Here is a 7,998-nt window from a genome sequence, read left to right as displayed (position 1 = left end):
GTCATGTTGCTGAGGGGGAACGATGGAGTGGACAAACATTTGCCTTCCTGGACCATCAACTACCTCGCTGACCGCCCTCAGTACCTGCGGCTGCACGACTGTGGGCTGTGTTTCTGAGGATAATGAGCTCGGTCATCATGGTCTTTGTGGACTGGTGTGAGATCAACCACCTGTGTTTAAACACCAGTAAGACCAAATAGATGGTGATCCACTTCAGGAGAAGACCCCCACCTCACTCACCTGTGAACATCCAGGGGCAGGACAAAGAATCTGAGTTTGAACTACCTGGGTGTTCACATCAACAATAAACTGAAATGGACTCATAAAACCAATGACCTGTACAAGAAGGGCCAGAGCCGCCTCAGACTCCTGAGGAGGCTGAGGCCCTTTGGAGTGAGCAGGCCCCTGCTAAAACCTTTCTATGACTCTGTAGTGGAATCAGCAGGACAGAAAGAGACTGAACAAACTGGTGAGAAAGGCCACTTCTATCCTAACAATCGGCATTTGGCTCCTTTCCGACTGGCAAAAAAAAGCTTGGTCTAACCTAAAACCAAACTTAGGCCATATTTGCTTGTAAGGTTCTCTTGAATGTCCCTCCTGCCCCGAACAGATTGTGTCATTATCTCACCTGCCTTTCTCTGCCCAGTTCTCTTTACCGTTCATCTGATCCACCTCTATTTAACCAGCCTTCAATCAGTCATCAGTGCCAGATTTTTCAACCCTTTGTTGAAAGTTCTTTAGCATTCCTGTATGTTCTGACTGAATTTTAAGACCAGGTTAGTGACTCACACGTTCATTATCATCCTCCTCCAGACAGATGTGGTCACTAACCTGTGTTCTCCTTAGCAGAGGTTCCTGCATTTGATGCGGTTCCTTTCAAATAAACACTCCGTTAAATCTAACTGTCTCTCTGCCTCGAACACTAAGTCCTTTTATTCTGAGCTTGACAGATTCAGTCACAGCAGTCCCAAATTAATACTATAAAGAACTAAATCTCTGGCTTGCTAGGTTAGAATTAGTTATGAGTTTGTAGAAGAAACAGAAGATTAATCCCTCTTCTTTTTAGGCTGCATATAACGGGCCACTGTCTAGGTAAAGTGGTGTGTTTGAGTTTCTTTCCTGTGCAGGAAGTAGGTGGGCGGGGCTTACAAATACAGAACACCACATGAGGAGGAGAACAGCCTCCACTGAATAAACCAGCTGGAAAAATACAACTTTTTTGGTGTTTGGTACATTTAACATAAAAAGGCAGATTAATGTACATATTTATAACACATTTGTTTAAATATTTTTATGCAGTGTTTTGTTTTGTATGGAGGATAATAATCCATATAGATTAGAATTATTAAACATATTTTTTTTTCTACACTATCATTTATAGTCATTTATATACAATTTGACGTCATTTACATAATAAGTTAATTAAAAAATATGTGAGGAGTCACTCGAAAGCTGAACACTAACTAATCCAAAGAATCGGTAGTCTGAAAAAATTACACAAAGTACCCTTTGCAGCTTTCTTTGTTTATGTAGAAAAACGGTCCAAAGACAGTTTGGAAATGGCCTTAGGGCTCAACCGTTTCAGCTCTAAGCTCATTGCTGATATGTTTCCATGTTGCTGTTGTGTGAAAACACACCTGAACGCTCCAGGGCAGCAAACTGTCAGGACTCTGGCTTTTACTGAGCTGCTTACGCAGATGGCGACCAGTTAATCAAACCATACTGACTTTTTGGGTGTTTTTAAACAGAAGAAATTTAAAAGTAATCACAAATGAAACAAAACCTGCTGCAAAAAGCTGCAAACAGTACGTAGTTAGTCTTTTTTCTCTAATTTAAAAGGACCAAAAAAGTAATCATGAAATAAAAACAAAAAAATATTAAAAACAATGGGGTGAGTTTAGTTTTTTTTTAAACTTGATTTCATATTTGTGAAATACTTAATGATGTTTTGTTTATTTTTGTTCACTTAAGTTTAAATCTAATAGATTTTAGAACCAATCTTATTTTTTTTTAATGTTATGTTGTGATAAAACAGTAGAATGAACAATGCTGTACTTCCAATCCAACGTCACCGTCCATTCTCTCTTTGTTTTTAGCTATTTTTTCATACTGAGGACATTTAGCTCTAACATTTTGTGCTTCATTATATCAGGATTAGAAGCAGCTGCATCTAAATGAAGAATTAGCTCAGAAACACAGCTTCTCAACAATGCCTTCAAAATAACAGCCTCTGCTGCTGGAAATGATTCTCCGTCTTTTCTTCCTCTCTGCTCTCCACCACACGGATCCAGCCCCACACACACACACACACACACACACACACACCCTCACACACACATCCTCTGAGCAGCATCAGCCCCCCTCCTCCTCCTGCTCCCTCTCCTCTTTGCTGTGCTGCTTCTATAATTCAAATTCTGTCATGCTTGTTCCAGACTGCTGGCTCCAGCCCCCACCACCACCACCGCCTGCCTCCCTTCCTCCATCCCCCTCCTCTTTCTCTCCTAGAGAAGAAAAAGCGTTGGAGAAAAAGAGTTCTTTGAGGGACAAAGCTGACAGAACCTCACACAGACAAATACAGCAGCACCAACTAAACGGTAAATGTGGAAAAAGGACGTGCAAGCTGTGCACCACCATCTCTCTCTCTCTCCGTCTCTCTCTCATTAGTCCAATTTTTTGCATCTTTCTTCATCCCTGATTTAAGTGGAGGAGAAGATTGCATTCCTGGATCGCTTTAATTACCCACTTAAAAAGGTACTCTACCAGTTTAAAGTGGCGCTTCCGTGCAGTCACAGAGACAGGGATCAATTAGGAATGATCAAACACATCCCACACTTCCCACAATGCAGCAGGGGGTGTTAACACTAACTTATCATCTCTGGATATGTATTAGATGGATGTCGTAGATGAGCTGCTTTAGCTTAGCTATGACCTGGACTTCTTTGCACATATTCTTAATGTTTGCAGGTTTATTTAGGGCTCTAGCATTAAAACCCAAATTATGATCAAATCTGCATGAATTAGTCTGCATGTAGGGGGCAGTAACGAGCTCCTCCACACATGAAAAGCTCGAGGATCCAACTCCCAACCTTTCGGGTTATAGCAGCCCAACTTCCCCTGCTCTTTATTCATTCTACTGGATGAACGGGAATTCATAATTTTTTGTTTAAATGGATTTGCTCCTTTCTTGCTCTATAGATTATAGGTATTAAAGTTTATTACTCAGGTATAAATATAAATCCTACTATTTAAAAACACTTCTATAGCAGTTACAGTCTCAACACAAGCTTTCTACTCAAGTAAAAGTGAAATTTTTAAAACTAATTAAAGTATAAAAGTAAAAGTAAGGTAGGTACAAATGTTAAGGACAGAAGATTTTAAAGGAACATTTTTCTACAATTCTGGATTATAATTTCCTTATACTTAAGTTTCCTCGTTTTATTACTAATGCTAACAGTGTCAAATTTAACTTTACATAATATTGGAAAACTATTTATTTTGGTATGCGGTCAGCAACAAGTTGGGGCAGCACCAACCAAGAAATTTTCTGGATGAAACAAATTATTTCGATGTTGTGTCTTTTTAAATACCAACAGATCATAACGAAAATTAGCAAAAAAGACATAAAACTAACAAGTCTATTCTTAAAATATAAGGAGTAGAAAGTAGAGACAATGCAAAACATGTAAGGGGTAGAAGTTAACAAGTTGTCTAAAACATAATTACTCCAGGAAAGTATAGATAGCCAAAATTTCTACTTAAGTAAGGTAACAAAGTATTTGTACTTTGATTCTTAACACCTCTGTTCATAACATTAGATAATGGGTGTGTCACACTGGCTTCAAAGTGAATCCAGCTTTTGTGATAGACCCCAAACCGAGTTCCTTTTGCTGAGGTAAAGGTTGGTAAATGTGTGGAATCTGAGGAAAGTCAGACCTCTGTCACACTGATATACATCAATATACCATCAACATAAGCTACATTTAGTAAGCCTTAAGCTTTAGCATCTCAGCCTCTAAAGATCCACTTAGAAATTCAATTCAGTTTATTTCTATAGTGTTAATTCACAACACATGTCATCTTAAGGCGCTTTACAGTTCAACCAGATCATACAGTTCAATTGATTCAAAATGTTCTATCTAAGGAAAACCAGCTGATTGCATCGACTCATTGACTCTTCAGCAATCCCTCACACTAAGCATGCTTGTAGCGACAGTGGAGAGGAAAAACTCCCTTTTAACAGGAAGAAACCTCCATCAGAACCAGGCTCAGTGGGAGCGGCCATCTGCTGAGGCCCACTGGGGTTCAAGGAGACAGAAGCAGACATAGAAAAAGCAGGATTCAATTTAACTTGTTAACGAGCTCCACTGGAGCTATACAGGATTATTCCTATTCTCTATTAATAAGGAGAAATATGCTGCTCTTGCTTTACAAAGCGTCCTCTTATAAAGCAGGAAACTATTTTTCCAGACTGGGTAGGATCCCCGTAAGCCTGTGGAGCGCTATATTATCTCCAGTTTCCTAGCATTTTGCTTCAGAGTGCGCAGCTCTGCATTAAACCAGGGAGCCAGCTTTTCTATTTTTAAGATTATCTTTTAAGGAAATAAGCATTAAGGACAGTCAGAGTCCATCAAACTGGCCAAACACATAACAGATGTGGAGATAAACACTGAAATAAAGTTTATTTTAACAAATGTTGCATGTAGAAAGTCTCTTCTAGTCACAGTGCTGTAAAAACACTGGTACTGCCATGAATGCTATGAGTAGTTAAACTCTGTTGCCATAGCTTTAAATCAGACAGCAATAAACTAACTAATCTAAACTAGTGTTGCGCCGATGCCATTTTTTGGCCCCGATACCGATACCCGATACCTGGCTGTGCAGTATCGGCCAATGACCAATACCATAATAATGTAAAATAATTGCCATCATGGCTTTGTCAAGCTGCTGCCTACCTTTGTGAAGCAGGAAAAAATCGAATACAGAGTGAATCCAGTAGAACTTTTTATTAAAAAGTTCTACTGGATAATAAAAATAAAAAGTTTTATTGCCTACCAGGAATGGGTGACAATAGTAGAATGAACTTATGGCTCTCAAAATGGTATCGGTGTCCTATTTGTTGGTACTCGCCGATACCGATACCACCATTTCAGGGCAGTATCGGGGCCCCGTCCGATACTGGTATCGGTATCGGTGCAACACTAATCTAAACCTAACTAAACCTAAACTAACCAACTGGTTATTCTACCCAGAAACAGCTGCCTATAAATGTTAGTGATAACAGGTAATGAGTCTTGGAAGGATTGTTGACTTACTCTGCTTTGCTGAATTGGCTCGATTTAGATCAATTGTAGCGTTTTCAGCATGAATTGCCTATTAAAGACGCTGATAGCCCAGATGATACTGAGACCCAAAGCGTAAAGTGTTACGAAATTATGATACTTCTCATTCAAAGTCAGTTGATAGAATACATAGGACACCTTACAGGATTTATCACACATCAGCCCTTCAAGATAATAATTGCAAAACTTCATGCAAATGCTAGTCGTTGGCTATTAGCACATCAACAGCAAGCTTAGAAATAGTTTGCAAAAGCAGCACATCAAGAGTTTATGTTGACCGTTTATAACTCACTTATTTTTTTGTCGCAAAAATCAATAGTTGATTTCAGAAATATATCTTCAGCCAAGGTCTGATAACAATCATGTCAAAAATAAAGGTATAGTGAGGAAAGTAAGTATTTTAACAGCATGGTATTTTGCAAGTTCTCCCACTTAGAAATCATGGAGGGGTCTTAAATTGTCATTATAGCTGCATGTCCACTGTGAGAAACATAATCTAATAAAAAAATCCAGAAATCACAATGTAAGATTTTTTAACTACTTATTGTATGATACAGCTGCAAATTAAGTATTTAAACACCTATTTATTAGCTGGAATTCTGACTGTCAAGACCTCTTAGTGTGCCTTCATATTGTCCAGCTCCACTCCATTTATTATACTAAATTAGATGCACCTGTTCAAGGTTGTTAACTACCTGAAGACACCTGTCCACTGCACACAAACAGTAGGAATCCATCTACTAACATGGCCAAGACTAAAAAGCTGTCCAAAGACACTAACAACTAAATTGTACACCTCCACAAGACTGGAAAGGACTATGGGGAAATTGCCAAGCAGCTTGGTGAAAAAAGGTCCACTGTTGGAGCAATCATTAGAAAAAGCTAAACATGACTGTCTATCCCACTCGGACTTGGGTTCCATGCAAGATCTCACCTCATAGGGCCTCAATGATCCTAAGAAAGGTGAGAAATCAGCCCAGAACTACACGAGAGGAGCTGGTCAATGACCTGAAAAGAGCTGGGACCACCGTTTCCATGGTTACTGTTGGTAATACACCAAGACGTCATGGTTTGAATTCTCGCATGGCTTGGAAGGTTCCCCTGCTTAAACAGCACATGTCAAGGCCCGCCTTGGATGATCCAGAGGAGTAATGGGAGAGAGTCCTGTGGTCAGATGAGACCAAAATAGAACTTTTTTGGTCATAATTCCACTAACTGTGATTGGAGGGAGAAGAATGATGAGTACTATCCCAAGAACACTATCCCTACTGTGAAGCATGGGGGTGGTAGAATCATGCTTTGGGCCTGTTATTCTGCACATGGGACAGGGCGACTGCACTGTATTAAGGAGAGGATGACCAGCGCCATGTACTGCTAAATTTTGGGGAACATCCTCCTTCCCTCAGTTACAGCATTGAAGATGGGTGGAGCCTGGGTCTTCCAACATGACAATGACCTGAAGCCCACAGCCAGGATAACCAAGGAGTGGCTCTGGAAGAAGCATATCAAGGTTCTGACAGGGCCTAGCCAGTCTCCAGACCTAAACCCAATAGAGAATCTTTGGAGGGAGCTCAAACTCTGTTTCTCCCAGGAACCTGACTTGTCTAGAGAAGATCTACATGGAGGAGTGGGCCAAAATCCCTCCTGCAGTGTGTGTAAACGTGGTCAAAAAGTACAGGAAAAAATTGACCTCTGTAATTGCAAACAAAGGCTACTGTACCGAAATTTGCAGCTGCATCATACAAATAAATAGTTTCAAAAGATCACACATTGTGATCTCTGGATTTTATTTTATTTTTTTGATTATGTCTCTCACAGTGGACATGCACCTATGATGACAATTCCAGACCCCTCGATGGTTTTTAAGAGGGAGAACTTGCAAAATAGCACTTTTCCTCAATGTTGTTGGGATCTGGAGTTTTGTCCACTTTCTCCACCAGAGGGCGCACGAGACCTCCTGGGGGCATGAGCTGACTGCTACACCTGTCTTCAATCTGCTCATCAGGAGACTCCTTCTTAAGGAGGCGGAGTGCCAGAGTGTTAGCCAGTAATGGTACAGCTAGACCTGAGCCAACCTGCCTGATCTTATCTCTGTGTTTTGTGTGAACCTGCCTGATCCAGTTCTCTCTCTCTGCCTACAGAACCTGACCTGTCTGAAAACCTGAAACCGGGAAAGTGACTCAGTCTGGAATCTGCCTGCCTGCATTCGGTCAGTCTCTGCATGCCGACAAACCTCTGGACCCTCAGGGTTACCCCCCTCCTGCTGATCTGATCCGCCCCAGAGCAGGTATTAACTCAATCACCTGACAAACTACTGGACCCCTGGAAATCCCCTAACCTCTCTGTTCTCCTTAGTGGTGATCCTCCCGTGACCAGTCGGACCAACCCAGTTCCAGTGCACATTTGAAAACTCTGTGAATAAATCTTTGAACTTTTTCTCTGTCTCCTGAGTGTTCTCTGCATGTGGGTTAGACATCTCAACCCCGTCATGACAACTGTATGCTTATTGACGTTATAACATTAAGAACGAGTTGTTTAAATATACATAGGTGGTGATGCATCCAATGGAAGACGCCATGTTTCGTCCCCATCTTTGAGTATGGTAGCCAAAAAGGGACACACTGGTTGACCTCAAGACTCAATTATGCTTGAAAAATGT

General features: G+C 40.7%; 1 long non-coding RNA gene across 1 annotated transcript; it reads left to right on the top strand.

Annotated features, from left to right (window-relative positions):
- The first annotated feature begins 7,367 nt into the window (after positions 1 to 7,367).
- Positions 7,368 to 7,775, top strand: LOC119773638. The gene is made up of 3 exons (XR_005279441.1): positions 7,368 to 7,392; positions 7,481 to 7,626; positions 7,695 to 7,775. It is a non-coding gene; the product is annotated as an uncharacterized LOC119773638 (long non-coding RNA).
- The last annotated feature ends 223 nt before the right edge of the window (positions 7,776 to 7,998 follow it).

Source organism: Cyprinodon tularosa, unplaced genomic scaffold, assembly GCF_016077235.1.
Source record: "Cyprinodon tularosa strain WSP-4 unplaced genomic scaffold, ASM1607723v1 ctg773, whole genome shotgun sequence".
NCBI lineage: Eukaryota > Metazoa > Chordata > Actinopteri > Cyprinodontiformes > Cyprinodontidae > Cyprinodon > Cyprinodon tularosa.
This window is presented reverse-complemented; position numbering and strand designations above follow the sequence as displayed.